Here is an 18,835-nt window from a genome sequence, read left to right on the forward strand (position 1 = left end):
CCCCCCTGGAGATTGTTCCTCAAGATCACCATGAAAATGGCCAGACCGGAATAGATGAGTTTGAGTTTTTTGCCTCTAATCAGATTTGAAGTAAGAAAAGAATTATAAAATATTATATATGTATATAAAGACTATATAGAAGAAGGACTATAAAGGAAATGAAGTCCTAAACCACAAAAATGTAAAGACAGAAGGTAGTTAGGGGAAAGGGAAGTAGCATTTCAGCAGTCTTCATAGGATGGGAAGATTACTAGAGTGCATATCAGCAAGAGATGTGATGTGGGAAACTCTATGACATGTAAGAAACCATGAGCTCCTTAAGCACAGAAGGAAAGGAATGCACTCTGGTGTGATGGAGAGTAGTACACACAGCAGTACAAACACTGACAGGAAATATGAAGTTATCAAACTGCAGAGAATATAGATAAATGTGGATTTTGGTGTAATTGGATTGAAGCACAGCTCAATCAGTAACCAAACAGACCAATGAATGTTGCAGCTATTTAAATAAACAAGGGCTATCTGTAGCTGAGGGCAGTTTGTCCTTATCGGGATTGAACCAAAAATACATTTGCCCTCCAGTATTCTCCCCAGTGCCAACATTAATATAATTAACTTAACTATAGATAAAATCCTGACCCAACTGACAACATGAAATAAACTCTAAATCTAAATTTAATACATTTGGTACAGAAATTCACCCTATTTGTAGGATTTAGTTGCAATGAACATTCACAAGAATGGAAACAAAAATTTAAAATAACTCTGTTAACTAAAATGAAAAAAATTCAAAGTTTCTTGTTATTTTTTTTAGGAAAAAAATCTATGTCTATTCATACAGGTTCACAGAGCTATACAAATAAAGTGTTCTGTACTTGAGTAGCCAAACTAGTTAACAGGTATTTTCTCTTTTTCAATTTAACTGCTGTGGAATTTTTTGCCTCTCTCCTTCCCTGCTTTCTGGTGACTCAACTCTCTTTCTTCTTTACTGTTACAAAGGTCAACTTTCTTCATGAGCCTCAATTCAGAACAATCAGAAAGAAATAGAGAAAATAGCACTTGTTTTGTCAGTCATAAAGCTGGCATAGGTTCTTAGTGCCATGTGCTTGGATGTTTAAGTCCAAGTCCATAAAAGAAGGATTTTCCCACCTTCTGTAAAAAGAAATTAACAGACTGAGAAAAATAGGAAGTACACACACACACTTTCTGAGATCTGATAGAACAAAAAAACCTCAACCTATGATACCTGATTAAAAAAATTAATTGACTCTGACAGCTGACTTGGTCATTTGCATTCTACTATCTGTAATAAATGTATTGCATCATTTTAGTGCATAGTAATTTTCCTAGGGAAAAAAATGCAGTCTTCTTTAAACTTTGCAAATATATTTCCAATCAAACAATGCATTTCTCTTATTGTATGCTTATAACCCCATTCAATAGGATCTGCACCTTCATTTCCTGCTATGTTTAACTGTCTTATACTATTTTACTCGGTTTTATTGCTTATGGTTTTATACCACTCTAATACAACTACTAGGAAGAAGCCTTCCAAATGCATGCTGCAAAGCTGACAGTAAATCAGAAAAACCTACCATTTTCTGATTAGGTTGTAGCTAAATAGGATTTTAAAAAAGTATTTTCAAAAATTCTTTAGCTTAAAAATTATCATTCTAAGAAGAATGGAATTCAGATAATACAAAGCAAGGAGCAGCCAGTATGTCATGATGAAATGGTAGTATGTGAGAGGAATGTATTTTGTGTCTCCTCAACCACCATTGTACAATACATTGAAAACAATTTTTTGTTGTTCATTCACTTAAAAAAAACCAAATAGTTTTATATATTTTATTTGGGTTGGGTTTTTTGGGTTTTGAGGGGGAATTTTTGCACTGTTTGGTTATTTTTGGAAAGGCAAAAAGGTAAATATCTTCAATTTTATTTATACAATAGAAAAACAAGAAAATGTTAATGTAGAATTGACTGGAATTAAGTTTCAATCATCAGTATGCCAGGAAATACTAGAAGCAGCCTCTGAACAAAAAAAACCCCTATATTTCAACAAGAAATTAATGCTCAGATGCCATCACCAGACACTCCATATCACATCTGGTATGAACTGTGTGTGTAGGCAAGAGCATCCCATCTGTTCTCATGTGAGACTATCACTCCAAAGCTACAGCCTGAAAAGTGACCACCCCACCTCCCTGAAATATAAGTCTTTGTTCCCTCTTTCATCCCACCTTGATGCTATTCTCATTTTTTGATTCAACCACGTTGACTCTGGGATTATCTAGGACACCTCTGTGAAGTGCAACACTCATGAAGAGGAGCCAGGAGATAGATTTTACGGAATATCACATTCCAACTGCTCTGCCACAAATGCTGATCACGTGGCAAATGTCCAAGTGGCTCTTTATTGATGAATCAGTTACTGTCACATGCATTATCCCTCAGTGCTGACTAAGGTAAGCATCCCCATGTGATTAGAACTGAAAGTTTCTCTTGCCTCAGTCGTATTTTGAAGGTCTGGGAATGCCTACCTCTCAGCAATTTCAAATATTTCTTGTTATCCAGATGAGATTTTCTGGAAGCCACAAAACACAGAAATTCATCAAAGCAGAGAAAGAGGATTTTGAAAGTTATTTTGAAGGGTTCTATCTGATTCAGCAACATGCAATAGAGTCTGAAGACTGCTGTCGTGCAGTTCTTATGTGACTATTAAGCAGTGGAAAGAGACTCAGTGGAGGATATCCAAATGACTTTAACCACTTTAATATTAACCACTTTCATAAAATCATTTTTGCATTCTGAAAATCTCTAATTTTGAAAAATAAGCATTATCCTGTCTACGGACAGAGGGAAGAATCCACTTTTCTTTGTCATCTTCAAAGTCTTAATGTTGCATAAATGAGGCAATCTGACATTCAGCAAAGAGAGGCGATAATAACTTCCATCCTCCACAGTAAAACACAGATCATCTCAAACCACAGCTGATAGCAAACCCAGGTCAAACCTTCTCTCTGCCTCCTCCAAAAATACTGAGTATGATCTGTAACAATAGAAAACTCCAGCAGGAAGAAAAAGAGAGTGCCAAAGAGGGATAAAGGCAACAAACGTAGGGGACCAAACTGATGCATCAGGTTCACTGTTCATCTTCTTGGCATGGTGCAGATGAGGGAAAAGCAGATGCTGCTAAGGTGGGAGAGAGAATATTCCATGTAGCAATGCATAATGCTCATATTCCCTAATTCCTCACTTAATAAAAGAGTGTCAACCCTCACTGCTGACACTGCACCTAACTGAACACTTGGAAACAAAACAAGAGCAGAGCCATTGCTGCTCTCTCTCAAAGTTGACTGCTTTGGGCAGCCTCCTATGCTTAAAGCCAGCCTCACCAGCAACCCAAGATCCAGTTTGTAAAGTCCTGCTATGTACTCCCTATTCACGTTCCTAAATAATATCAGCCTCCTACAGTTCTGAGTGAACCATATAATACACAATACATACTGAAGAAAAAAGAGAGTAGGTATCATTAAAAGTATCAAAAAAAAAAAAAAAATAAAGACTTATTTCCAAAGTCACTTGACTTCTTTGAACACCACCAATGAAAGATTGCCTAGATTCAGCTCTATATTTTGCCCCAGTTTTGGCTACTCTTAAAGCCCAAGGGAGATATAAATCTGGGAAGCGAATATTTTAAAACTACTCCCGAAGAACCACTTACAGCACTGGGAAAGGCAGCCCTTTCCAGCTTTTTGGGTTTGTTTTTTTGTTGGTTTTGTGGGTTTTTTTTAACCATAATGGCATATTAGAAACATGGCTGGGAGGATAAACGCAGGTACTGTTTGCTTTACATCAATCTCTTTCTAGATTAGCATTCCCATAAAGCTACCCTCACTCATGTGAGATAACACAATAGGGATAAAGTATCCCACTAGAAGCTCTGAGAGAAAAGCTTAAAGCTATGTCTTAGGATGCAGGGGGGAGAGAGTTTCTGCAGTGCAGTGTCTAAAGTCATAAGACTGTACTGCTTTGTTCAAGTTTTATCCCAGACAACCACTGTTACAGTCTATGTCTTACAGTAATACACTGGTTCAAAGCAAATCAGTTTTACATACTTTTGAAGAAAGCTGCCTTGTTCCATGAGAGCTTAAACTGATCTTTGGCCATGATATTCCAACTGACTAATGGAGGAAAGAGAAAGGCAGGGAAAGGCTCCTATCTAGCCAGATAAGCTCCATAATCCAGCTCACCACTCATATCAACACCACTGGCCAGTGGAAAGACTGATCAACAGGTGTAATAGGACATGAGGGATAGCAGTGACCCCCAACACAGTTCAATTAACACTGTTAATCGATTTAGCTACGAAGTGAAATTGCACATCTTATTCTCTGATCATAGCTTTACTTGCCCAGTTACATCAAAGCGAACACAAACTTTCAATCAACTTATCTAAAATATAACTTACAGGCTTTGTTTAAGCAAGCTTAGTACATCAGTATATCTCTTACATTGTTTTGACAATAAACATAACCAAGAATCCCACAACAAAATAGAAGACTTTTGTGCTATTGTGACTCTCAATTATCCATTATTTTATCTATTGTAAATACCATCCTAGAACAGCATTCTAGTTTTTAGGGTGATTTTCTGGTCATAACAGCCCTTCATGAACATCCAGAAATTTTGGACAATTCTTTAGTAATACTGATTTTGCCATTAATAGTTTTCTGTTGTTAGATTTGCTCACTGGTTCTAATTTAATAATATTTGCTGCAGATGGCCAGAAATAACATGCATGCAAGGAAAAAAAGGAGGATGTAAATTTCAAAACAATACCATAATCTTCATTACAGAAGTGTTCGTCTAGTAATTAAGTGTGGAGCTGCACATATGGTGTCTGATTTATCCTCATATTTTCACTGATGCAAATTTGCTATGATAATATTAATGTAAATGTAACCATACCACTTTTCAGTCTGGGAGCACAGAAAAACTATTTTTTTCTTCTCTTTTTCCACTAGTAATTGCCCTTTTTTTTTTTCCCACTAGAAACTGAAAGAAAAGTAGCTACAAAGTTACAGTTTAGGTATTGCAGACCTTTCTTCTTCTTTGTGTATTTAAGGGAACTAGCTACTTCCCTTAAATACATAAAGAATTTCATTCTCTTTTGTTGGATAAGGAGTTATATTCTTCTGGTTTAGGATTATTCATCAATGTTTTCCCTCCCAAGAGATGCTATGATATCCACTAAACAAGAAGAGTTTCTCTAGTGAAATATGTCCAAGGCTTCTGCTCTCTGCCTAAATATCTTACACTAAAGTTCAATTCCTGCTGAAGAGAAAAATGACAATGTCCCTTAACATGAAGCAATAGAAAAAAAATTTATCAGTCCCTAAAGTCCTTCCCTGTAAGAATACTTAACAGCATAGACTAAAGTTTCTGGTAATTTCTATGTAAAATTATTAGATTTTTTGTTTCACTTACCACTCCCTTTCCACTCTTCCCTTTTTAAGCCCAGATTTGCCAAATTCGGACCTTTTACTTGTGAGCAGTTGTCTTTTTGTGGATATAGACGTATGTTAATACACGCCAAAAAGAGTAGCAGGATTCAACTCCTGTTCATACTGTTCAGCTCCTAGAAAGCATAACCTTCCAATGCTTGATAATCTTAAGAGACTAGGTAAACTCAGAAATGTCCTAAATTAGAAATTTATGAGCAAGACTTCTTAAAAGGTACTTTTTCACATTTAAAAACTTAAAGATGAAATTTCCACATTGTGATAATATTGGCTCCCCTCCCTGCTCCCAAACCCCCACAGTTTTCTATGAAGAATAACTAAATTGTAAAAATATCTACCATGGAAAAGTCTTTCTCTGGCTTGTTTCTCCTCCGTTTGTACTGATTAACAAACTTCAGAATAATATTTTTGCCTAGAAGCACTCATTTCAATCAGGAAATTTCAGCTCTGAAGTTTCACTTTTAGTCCTCATATCTTTGCAAATTAGTTGAACCTCCACACACACTGCATATTCATTTTCAAGCAGTTTGACTCTTTTCAGTAGCACTTCTCTATTTCACTTTGCATCAATTTAAGTTCCTTACAGAGGTATTTTAATTTGTGAAGTCTTACACTTGACATTTTGTATTCCATGCAAAGGCTACTTGATGAACAGTTACAACTTGTTATAGATAATTAAATACACAATCTTTAACACAAAAAACCCTGGGGTTTTTTGGCCTTTTTTGAAATAAATTACTATCAAAATTAGATCAAGTAAACCAATGTAAAAGATAACGTAGGAACAACAAAATGCATAATTAGTGATGGACCTAAATACCAGAAATAGAAGGAAATTACTTATCCTTATTTCTGTCCCACTCACAAATAATTCCAATGCAGTTATTACATGATTGTAAAAGAACTGATCCCTCTGACATTGGTCAGCAATCAAAAATTCATAATGATTATTGGTGTACAAACCTAGTCAAAATACAGAAAAAAAGTGCTGAGAAGACACTTTTCTCCAAATATTCATTGATTAGAGTGATAGCAGTAAACTCTTTGAAGCAAATGGTCTTCCTACTTGATTCCCCTCTCCCCCCCACCAAATTTGCTGCGGCTTGTAAATTGTTTGACTTTACCAATGGCAACCTCAGAAATCCAGTTTTAGAGAAAAACGGTAAACAGATGCTTTAAAATCACTCAAAATATCAAATATTTTCCTTCCTCTAAAACACCAAAATTGGTCTCATGGTTGACGGATACAAATCAATATGCCACAGAAGCCATCTGCTGCACGCTGGGATAAGAAAGTTGATGTTGAAAATCAAAATTATAATCTGAGATGCTAAGAATCTCAGATGTATGGGAAGTTTAAAATAAGTCCTTACTCTGAATATTGAAACCCCCCCCCACAATTATTAATGATTTTTGCAATGCTTATATATAACATCACAACTCTTTTCACAGCTCTTTTTGGAAGAGCCCCAACTGAACAGAATCATTGAATCATTAATCATTGGAAAAAACTTCTGACATCATTGAGTCCAACCCTTAGCCCAGCACAGCTGTCTTACCACTAACTGTCCCCAAGTGACACATCCACACGTTGCTTGACCACTTCCAGGGATAGTGGCAAAACCCCTTCCCTGCTTCAATGCCTGACCACCCTTTTAATGAAGACATTTTTCTTAATGGGAAAATTTTTCTTATTTCTCAACACTTAAACAAGAAAAATTTTAAATTTCAGCATTTCCATCTATGCATACAATTGCCTGTTCACTTTCTTCACTAGAAAATATAACAAAAGCACAAATCTTTTTGCTTATTTTTTTAACCATTGAGAGCTTCGTGATCAGCTCTTTAGGCTTTCTTTCACCATTTACTCATAACTCCACAAACATGCCCAGCTTACAAAAAATACATGTCTGACTCACTCAGACTGAATCTTTGAATCTTTCAAAAGCCAAGCAGAGAAGGATAAAACTGAAATTATTAGCCATAATACTTCACACTGTTCATCGAAGAGTCAGATGCAGCACATAAATTAATAAAAGCACTCTAAATCATTAGAATCAGCAAATTATATCACAAACTTTCATTTAAATCTCTTTATTAATATGAGAGCTGTTCTAACTGAGAAACCATGAGAACAGCAGGGTGCTATTTTTTTATATGGATTTCTGAGACTTTGGAAGTATAAATCAAATTTTCAGTATAGATTTATTAATGATTTATGTGTATATCATGTATATTTGTACAAAGACAAGCACAGCAGCCCTTTCAGAAGTTTCCTTATGCATGGAAGAGATTACTGAGAGCCTAGAGCAGTAGATGAATGTGACTATCACATAGAAAAGATATAAAAGATATAAATATATTAAAATATTAGATTTTTAGTCTTTTGGGGACACTAATTTTAAGATGTGATGCTTGAAGCCATCTACTAATGTTTCAAATGCAACCTCCAAGGTGCAGAAAACCTCTCCCCACCCTGCTGACTGCCCCAAGAACATACAAATGTAGAATGTTCAAATATTTCTCCAAGCATAGAATAAAAGAATCAGCCTATTATTAGACAGTAGACTAAAATGCAACTATAGCTAAGCAGCACAGTTTAAATCCACTAGCAAAATTGTCTCCAGTTAAAAAAAATAATTAACATTGTACAAAAGTTAAATCTCAGGAGTGATGCTAATGATGGTTTTCTCTTTCAGTGTCCTAAGGAAACAACTAAATCAGCCCATGCATCTAGGTCTAGGAAAAAATTCTACAGAATATTACTGTTTAGCAAAATCAGTCTTGAGCAAATAGCAAAAAATCTAAAAGAGAACTATATTTTTTGTGTTAAAATACTACCATAGCACTAATTATCACTGGGATTCTGAATTACATGAGAATATAAAGATAGTACAAATGAAAGCTAGAAATATAAGTTAGAGGACCAACAATTTTAAAAAATAGTATTTTAGCTCTCCAATATACTAGCTAAGATTCATTCACCTTAAAAAGCACAGGATATAAATGAAAAATATAATCAGTCTTCAAACTATCTTAACCTGGTGCTGTGTCTCGTAGTTTATTTTAAGTAAGAATTTTCTCTCCATCAAAGTACTTGATAATATGGAAGAGCAGCTCTGTGATGAACTGTATTTCAACTTAAAAATCAGCCCTCAAGATTAAAAACATCAATTTCTCACTGAAGCTGAGGTTATGGCTAACCTTGGCTGTTGCAAGGAGAGGGAGGATCTGTGCAACTTAATTCCACTTGACAAGGACAAACCCAAAGTACTGGCATAATGGGCTTCTCTTCTTTCTCTGTGGCCTTTCCACTGCAAAAACTGATTATGAGATGAACTTATGTTTCCATCTTGAAACAGAGCAGAGAGAAAAGAAGGGCTCACTGTCAAAATAAGATGCTACTTTTAAAAAGATAACTAAATTTAATTTAAATTTAATTTAATTCTTTTATCTAAACTAGAGAGACATGGAGTTGATGCATTGACCACTCAGCGGATGAGGAATTGGCTGGATGGTCAGACCCTCAGTGCTGTGGTCAGTGGCTCAATATCCAAGTGGAGACCAGTAATAAGTGGCATTCCTCAGGGGTTGGTATTGGGACTGGCACTACTTAACATCTCTGTCAGTGACATGCACAGTGTAATGGAGTGCATCATCAGCAAGTTAGCCAAGGACTTCATGCTGCGTGGTCTAGTCAACACACTAGAGGAAAGGATGCCATCCAGAGGGGTCTGGACAGGCTGGTGAGATGGGACTGTGCAAAACTCTTCAAGGTCAACAAGGCCAAGCACAAGGTCCTGCACCTGGGTCATGGCAATCCCAAGTACAAATAAAGGTTGGGTGGAGAATAGATTGAGAACATCCCTGGTGAGAAGGACTTGGGGGTGCTGGTTTACAAGAAGTTCAACATCACTCAGCAATGTGCACTTGGAGCACAGAAAATCTTGGGCTGTGGCAAAGGAATTGTGGACAGAAAGCCAAGGGTGGTGATCCTCCCCCTCCATTCTGTTCTGTGAGACCCCAGCTGGAGTACTGCATCCAGCTCTGAGAACCCCAGCTTAAGGATGCGGCCCTGTTGGAGCAAGCCTGGAGGAGGGCCACCAAGATGACCAGAGGGCTGGAGCACCTCTCCAGGCTCAGAGATCTGGGGCTGTTCAGGCTGCAGAAGAGAAGATCCCAGGGAGACCACACTGAGGCCTCCCAGCACCTAAAGGGGCCCTGCACAAAAGATGAAGAGGTACATTTTACAAGGCCATGTAGTGATAGGATGAGGGAGAATAACTTTAAACTGAGAGAAGTTTTAGATTATATATTAGGAGGAAATTCTTCACTATGAGAGGGTTGACACAGCTTGCCCAGAGAAGCTGTGGATGTTCCAAGCCCTGGAAGTGTTCACTATTAGGAGGAAATTCTTCACTATGAGGGTGTTGACACACAGCTTGCCCAGAGAAGCTGTGGATGTTCCAAGCCCTGGAAGTGTTCAAGGCCAGATGAACTTTGAGCGCCCTGGCCTAGTGGAAAGCGTCCTTTCCCATGGCAGGGGGCTGGAACAAGATGATCTCTAAGATCCCTTCCAACCCAAAACATTCCTTCCTTGATAATATCAGATTTTGCACTTTAATGAATACCACAGAGGTAACTGAGCCAATATTCAGAAGTGATACTGTCTTTCAGAGAATTTTTTGAGCATTCACCTCTCAGACCTGAGGAACATTTGTAAAACACTGAGAAAATCTGCCTTTAACAAAGGTACCTGATCTCAGATTTCTTTTAGGTCTCAAATCGCTCATAAAAGGTGAATAGTTAACCAAGATGTTGTACAAATGTCACGTCTTACAAAAACACCTGCTTTTTGTTGATTTAAGACTCAAAAGAGACCCTTAGGAGGGAAAAATTAGACACTGCTACAAATGATGATGTGAAAGGAACAAAAACCTCTCCAAAATGTGACAAAATAATTCTCTTAAAATATAAATGCAAAATCATTTTCAAAATTAACAAAGTGCATCTCTTCTTTTATTTAGGTACAATAGGCAATTTTCTGCTCTATGAATAAAAATTTGGACTACTACAACTCTAAACCACAGATATTTGTGAATATTAGTCATTCATTCATGTGCATTTAGCTTTCCATTGCGCTACAATTTGTCCTAGAAAGCAGATACTAGTCTTTTCTGAATATATACTAAAAGTGTTTGAACCTTGCATGTTCCTCACTTTCACTAGGGGGCCTTGACTGCCACCAAATACAATCCTCACCAACATAAATAATTGTAACACTAGTGCACTATATTCATGCTGTAACAGAATCAAAGGTTGCACTTATTCTTTTGACCACTTTTGCATATGAATCAAGATTTCCATTGATCTATCAGAATGATATAAAATTGCTTTGGTTTCTCTTTCCCAGCAATCATTTAAAACAAAATTTAATAAAACCCATAAACAGCATATATTATCAGTTATAGTGGTGTTTTAAATAAAGCTTACAAAAGGAAATACATGAAAGAAATAGAACTTGAAATGCTGTACATTGAAACAAATCATAATCTGCAAGCTCATTGAAAACAAAGTTTATTTCTACTGCTTATCACGTAAGAATTTTCTATGTGTTTTTGTTTTATTGCTCATTAATTTGTTTAAGTGCAGATAATGATTTACATATCATTTAGGAGGACAAAAGTCTGTTATAATAACAAAAACACAGTAGAGAACCTTTGTACAGTTCAGAGTTACATGCAGAAAGCCTCTAAAATACTTTATTTCCTAATGGAAGCAAAAGTGTGTACAGTAATAATCTAGAAGTTCTTATCATTTAATAAAAGAGTATTTTTAGTAATGAATAAGTTTTTTATCTGATTAAAGTTATGAGCTACATTCAAATGACTGTTTCGTTTTGCAGATATTAGGAAATTTCTTATGAAGGAACTAAAAATACTTTCAGAAAGTTTTTAATATGCTGATGTGAAAATGATAGTGGTTTTTACCACAAGACTGCCTATTCAGTGGTAAAAATATTTCAGATTACAATAAGCCTCACTTGGAATAAAATGAGAAGAAAGCTCTCTCTGTCAGGAAAAGAAAGAAGTATTTTAAGTATCCTTCATCCTCCATCTAATATTTTCAAGTACTTTATTGCACAAAAAAAGTCTTTCTGAAGTCTGCTCTGAAAAGCACTGCTGGACACAAACCTCAGTAAATTCAAATGCAAATAAATTGTGAACTTCAACCTACTTCAAGCAATCACTGCACGCATTGCCAACTCTCCCCTCAATTAACTCTTTAGAACTTATTTTCTTAAGATTTGCAGGACTCAGCAATGCAGCCAAATAATTCACCACTAATTTTACATAATGCATGGTATAAAGAGTGCATAATTGAAAAGACTTACCATAATAATTTCTAGGACAGAAGTTGTAAATACCTGCATAAAGGTTGCTATCAAATAAAGCAAAAAACTGATAACAAATAACACATTTCCAGTCATTCTCTTTCCCACTTGGTAGGGAATCATGCCTGGCAAAACCACAGCAACCTCTCTTGGCCAATATATTTAGCCAATACAAACAGAAGTAACAATAGCATAGAGGAAAAGAAAGATAACAGCAATTAGAGAGCCTTTTTGAAGTTCTTCTGCAACAATAGGTGTGCAGTAATTCCTTGAGCTGCACTGGCCACCCAAATGAAGACACATCTGTTAACAAATGCAACTGCTAGAAAGGAACACAACCTACCAGAACTTTGTAACTAGAGGTTACTCAACACAAAACCTAAGTAAAGTACTTGTAAAATACTACAGAAGAGATTAAGCTGTGGGTTTGATTTCTCCTGAATATTTTTCCTAGGCAGTAGTAACCCTTGATATTGGAGGTGTTGGCAGGAATTTCACATAGCACTATTTTCAAAGGGGCCAGACAACCACTGTTCTTGGTCAGCCCACAGCTTTCTCAATGTCTCTTTGCTACAGAGAAAATATTTGATTTTCTGCTCTTCTGATAAAATAAAATTGTTGTCTCTTCTGTCTACCAAGAGTCAGGGAAAAGCACGCTGTATTAAATATGTATAATATCATATGCAAACAAGTTTACAGTCTTTTCATTTGCTGACAGCTATTCCCTATGCTTCAGAAGGTTAAAAAAAAAAAGCTTGAACTAAAAAAACAGGATTAAACAGATTTACACAAAACTTGCTAATCTATTTATTTTAAAGTTATGTAGCATAACAGACCAAGCTACAATGAATGGTTAACGAACATGGTCCTGCTTTTGCTTAGAAAAATTGTAGAACAAAGTCAAGAGTGGCATTTGAGTCACTGCTCCCCCTTGAGCCAGTGATTCACTTCAGCAGTATTTAGTGTCAACAACTATCCCATAATATTTGCCAGTCTGGAGAAAAATAATCAGAAATTACTTCTGAAACTTCACTTGACCTCTTACCTTTGAGACCTCAAAGTCAAGTTCAGATCTGCTGAATGGCAGAACTATTCCTATTGGAGCTCCATCTTTAGATTTCAAACTAACAAACCTGAGCAGAGCTTTGTTTTTAATATTATTTTATAGTCTCTAAAAGAGAAGAGTGACACAAAATTTGTATTTTCTGAAAAGTTATATGAAGTTACAGTTTGGGACAGCATGCATTTCTCTAAGAAAAATAAAAGTTTGGTATTTTTAAAAGATGTAATTTTTGTGGTTGTATCAGTTCTTTCAGTCTAAGATTGGATATTACTTTTAAAGAAAGAGTGAGGATTTCTGGATAAACTCACACAAATAGAAACAGGATGAAAAACTGACATGATTCGGTAGATCTAGAACACACCTAGAAGAGAGCAACCAGAATATTTGGGCTTTGACCAGTCAGCATTTGCTGTCAAAGGCCTTAAACCACGAAATAACCAACTGATCCACTGGAAAAAGTGAGCTTTGGAGCCCTGACAGGGTTGTGCATGTGTTGATATTTTCAATAGTTTTAAGTGCGTGCCCTCATATGCACACCTGTGTATGTTGGTCAGCTTAAGAAGGGTCCATAAAGTAGCTCTTTAAAACCGAATTTTCTCTAAATCCTGGTTTTGTAACCAAACTCCTCCCTGATTTCACATTAGTTCTGCAGTCAGGTGGTTGGTCAAGTCATTAACAACTTCTGTGTGATGTTGATAAAGGACTTGGAACTGCACATTATAGAAAATTATATTCTTACAAGTTTACAAATATGCTTGAACAAGCATACTGCAGACACTGCAGACAGACTTCTTCTAGTTAGAACCAATGACCAAAATGGCTATGGACCACACATAATGTATACATATATTTAGAACACCATTTTGTTGAAAAATAGCAGTGCCATTTTATCTCCTTCAGAGTATATGTATCATTTCAAATACCCATTTCTTTAACATGATTTATCAAATAAGTCAACCTAATACAAATGAAGGCAAAATATTACATAGAAAAAACAACCAGATATAAATTTAAAAGCACAGAATTAATGTCTTAGTATCAAAGTTTATAATCTGATTTATGCTGGTAAAATGACTGCTCTCAGAAAGGTCAATGACTTTTAATCATGTAATGATGGAGATAGTCCTGTTAACTGGAAAAAGATTATGTATATGAATAGAGACCACTCAAGTGAACAGTGATTTGCAGATTCAGACCCTGTATAAACATTAAAATTTTATATATATAATTAGTGGGTTTGGGTTGCAATGTTGTGGGTCTTTTTCCCCTTCAGTATTATTGTAACATCTGCACCACATGTTTCACAACTTTTTCAAAAGAATTTTGTAGTGTCTACTTCAAAAAGTAAGCATCTTGAATCTCCATATCTTAAAAGACATCATTTAAAATTATATCAGAATATTTCAAAGCAAATCAATATTCATGTCAATGACAGATGATAAAAGCTGTCTTAGCTGATGGATAGACCACTAATGAGGCTTGCAACTAGTCCTACGTAATAAACTTTCATTCCCTACTATTGAGAGAGGAAGAAGAGAGCTGTTTTATGACTGGGGAGAGAACAATAAAAACATATTTCCTAATTCTATCCAAATGCAATGAAAGTCTTGGCTGTCTGAGCTACTTTCTCCTCATTTTTCTAGCTTTAAACTTTACTCATCAGTAGCTCTGTGCTGCTGCCTGATGGTTATCTTTATATTCCAGCTGATACAAACACTCAGCAAAAGAACCCATCTTAACATTAAGGAAATGATGCAGGAGTAAAAAAATGCTACAATACTAAGAAGCAGTTGCCTTTCATCAGCTTCATCCAATCATCCAATCAACAAAAGTTACTTTATGTTCACAGCTACTACAACTGCTAGCACCTGTGCAGGGGATCTGCGTAGAGAAACACTTGTGGTTTAGGTCCCAATTCCTAAGAAAATTCATCACAACCCAAAGAGTATGAAGTGCTACATAATCCTAAAAACACAAGGTGGGGACCTCATTTGCCTGTTTATTCTGTTCAGTTATCTCAGTAGCACTGGCTAGCAGCAGCAGCAGCTTATTCCCTCTGGAATCTGCCTTAATCTCAGACAGACAGCCCTGCGTGGTGCTCAGCTCTGCGTGTGCAGAAGTCACTGCATGGCGCTGAGCTCCGTGTGTGCAGAAATCCCTGTGTAGCACTGAGCTCTGCATGTGCACAACTCTGACAACTCACTGAAGCAGCAGCAAACTCCTCTGTGAAGCAGAGCTCCGCACCAAGCTCACAAAATGTTAAACACTGCCAGAAAAAAAAGACATCTGCCCACACTTCTCAGTTCTATTCAATTACTGACAACAGCAGTCCTACAAGTGCAACATTATACAGTATTATTGAATCCAAGATTCTCATTTACACCTAGTTGCAGCCTGGGAGCAGGCCTGACGTTCAGCCAACATCAAAGGACAAAAATTCACGACTTTCACAGACACACACATCCCACATTGACCTTGGAGGCAGAGGTGGTGATGATGCCTTTCATAAAGGTGCTGCTTCCCAAGTTGACAGCGTTACAGTGCTGAATTGTTTGTCAAGTAACAGGGTATCACTGTCCTTCTGGCACACACGGATACAGGCACGCACAAGAACACAGAGCAACATGCGGCTATGATTTTAAATCCTCTTTAATTCCGTCTTTACTCTCTACTTCCCAGAATGACCTCACATATCCTGTCCTCCCCCAGACAGAATCAACCAGAGCTTCTCTAGTCCCCCCAAATGGCTTTTTATACAAAGTAGGCTCTGCAATGTCTTTTGAGATCTTTCTATAATACTCAAGATTCCTAATATAAAACATTTTCAACCATTTCAAAATTACGCTGAGAGCCAGTTTTCAATAAAAACAAGCCTGGAACTTTTCACTCAGATTAATCTTTTGTTTATGGAGCCCTTTTCACCGAAAGCTGCACCCTTTTTCCAAGTCTTGCCCCTACCCTGACCTAAGCACTACCAAGCTTCCAACTTTGCTCTGCCTTTAATTGCCGGCTCCTCCATCCCACCCAGCACCCCGCTACCATTTACACGAAAAATACGTACGTGTGCGTGTCTATATATTGGCATTGCTGCTTACCTTGTCCAAGAGTCACTAAAATCCACAAGGTTTAAAAAAAACAGCACAAAACACCCAGCTCGACGGGTCCTCTTGTAAATCGCAAAGAGAGGAGCACTTCTTCTCCCTTTAACAAAGCCACAAGCGGCTCCGCCGCGATCCGGTGAGCGAGCGAGCGAGCGGCTGCTCCGGGGCAAAGCGGGCGCAGCTCCCGGCAGGCGCTTCCCGGCGGGAGCAGGCGCGGGAGGCTCCGCGGCCCGAGGCGCCGCGGGGAGGCGGCGGGCGCCCTTCAGCACCGGGCGCGGCGCGGACAGCAGCNGCCCGCCGCGCCGCTCGCACCGCCCCCGCGCCGCCCCCTGCGCCGGGCGGGCTCCCAAACTTGCGCTTCGCTGCCCGCCGCCTCCCTCTTCTGCTTTGGTGCGTTTTCCTACGGGCCGGCCGGGTGGGACGTCTCGAGTTGCCCCAGCGCTTCTCGCCGATGGGGTTCCCTGCGGAGGTCACCGAATCCCTCCCTCGGCTTCCCCTCCGCAGCGCCGTGGCCCCGCTGCCTTTGGCCGCACTCCCCGCGGTGCGCGCAGAGCCCTGGCCCGGGCGGCGGCACCCAGCGCCCGGGCGGATGGCCAGCGAGCGGGGCAACTGCTGTGGAGCAGCCAGGAACTCCCCCCTGGAGCACAGAGGGGTGTTGTGCCGGCGTCTTCCAAGCAGGGGTTGTTATGCAATATTCATAAGCTTTAATATATCAATATATCAAAGCTCAGGTATGCTGGGGGCTTTGCACACCTGTGTCGGTAAGCCCTGGTGCCTACACCAGATTGAGGTTCTTGAATGCCGAGGTAGAGGTCCCTGGTAACCCTTGCCAGAAACATGGCTGCATGATTGAGAATCTTATTTAGTTATGCCAAACATAAGGGGAAAAAGAAATCACCTTGAGATAAGACCGTTAATTACATGCTCCGTTTATAAGCACAAGAAGAGGTACCTTTGGATGAACGGGAATAATCAAAACAAAAAATCCAACTGGAAACTAATCACCTAAAAACTTAGAGATATATTTATGTGAAGTTAAGCAGAGAAACAGTATTTTGAAGTCTCACTTGAAACTGCTTTATTGTGAGATAACAGTTTTAGTTATCTGATTTATTACTTTTAAATTAATTTACTATCCATTCCACCACTTTTGAGGAGTAGCTCTTTCATCTTCAATGTGAAATCATTATGAAAATTAAGTATCTACTCCTCATGCCATTGTAGGTTACCTGCTTCGTGCCTTTTGGGAAATACGTTACAGATTAAAGTATTAAACTGTCTTTAAATCACCCATGGCTAGGGTAAAGCCAGACAGAGGTCAGCTGCTCTGACGTACATCAGCTTTCTAGGTTAATTACACTTGTGTCTACATGTGAAATGAACACGAAGTAAGAAACAAAAATAAATAGTTCTAGGTATGGTAAATACCATACCTAAAACCAGAACTAGTTTACATAGGAAATAATAAAACAGGACAGTTGGATTGCATTAGCTTATTACTATTTTTTGAGGGAGTTCTTACTGGACTGATAATTAGGTCACTGCACTGCAAGAAGGAAGATGATTAACTTCGACACACAAAGTGTAGAGTGTAAAGCCAAATAAAGCAGACTTTCATTGACCCAACCCTTTCTAATTGCCAGTTATCATGAAGGCAGCTTGTCTGGCATCTGGGTTGCATTTATGAAACCCTATTATTTTACTTCTCATTTTTCTCTTAAGCCCTCTCAGTTTTTTTGCAAAGTACAGACAATATAATTGCACTACTTAAGGACAATTTTTGACACTGAGTACATTGACACTGAGTCTACTTGCACAGCTGCACCAGAAACTCTCCTGGGACAGAGTTAAACCCCAAAGTGGCTTGTTCAAAACGGAGGGGAAGTTGAAATGTTGTGAGGATGAATAGGGACCTTGTTCATCCATTCTCCTTTGCCATTATGAAAGTACATGAAACAATCAACAATTACGTAGATGTTTTATATAACCCAATTATTGAAGTAGCTGGGAAGCCGGTCAAATTATGCAAGGTCTGACGTATCATAACTTACTGGTTAGCTTTGCAAATTAGTAGACAATGAATCCTCAAACTAGCATATGAAACACCCTCAGAACTTCTGAAAATCTCTGTATCTTGTGAGGACTTGCACAAGAGTTACTAAATGTCAGTGTAAATAATTATATAATTGTGTGATACATTAAGGTATCTTGACATTCTTGCATTTCTGAGTGTGTTTATCTGATTATATGTGTCTTTATTCTTTGTGAACTCATTGAGGTATTCAATTTAAAAGCACATATTTAGTTAAAGTTAATTCAATGTATTTTTAGCATATACATATTTTCTAATTTTTCCTCTAATTTAGATGTGTATCAGCTATAGACCATAGTTGAAAAATAAATTTGGTTCATTCACATCCTGACATCTTTCTGTCTTCTGCTTAATGAATATTATTTATGAGCTCCATTTTATACATTGTTGGATACGTTCTTACACTCACACACGAAATATGTGAATGATTTTTTAAATTGTTATTGTTTTGTGTCCCATACATTACATCATCACTTTGCAGCTCAAACACTTTCATCTGTAGAGTGACTAGGATATTCCTTTATTGGATGTAATGCAGACCAATACATATTATTGCAGTGAAGCTCTTATTCTGTGCCTAATAATTAATTGCTACTCCAGAGAGACTATTGCTGCTTAGTAGTATATTTCTGATTTCCATAATCCTAATTTGGATAC

General features: G+C 37.7%; 1 protein-coding gene across 4 annotated transcripts in view; it reads right to left on the minus strand.

The window, feature by feature from the left end:
* Positions 1-18,835, minus strand: part of FSTL5 (follistatin like 5) — a 376,421-nt gene that overhangs the window by 254,146 nt on the left and 103,440 nt on the right. For 2 of the 4 annotated variants that reach the window (XM_039700305.1, XM_039700302.1), the window contains exon 1: positions 16,081-16,371. The exons of the other annotated variants lie outside the window; for them this stretch is intronic. The gene's annotated coding sequence lies outside the window, so the exon portion shown is untranslated. Of the gene's footprint in view, positions 1-16,080; positions 16,372-18,835 lie in introns of those variants that run through there. 4 annotated transcript variants of the gene reach the window in all.

Source organism: Passer montanus, unplaced genomic scaffold, assembly GCF_014805655.1.
Source record: "Passer montanus isolate IOZ18808 unplaced genomic scaffold, ASM1480565v1 scaffold14, whole genome shotgun sequence".
NCBI classification, from domain to species: Eukaryota; Metazoa; Chordata; class Aves; order Passeriformes; family Passeridae; genus Passer; species Passer montanus.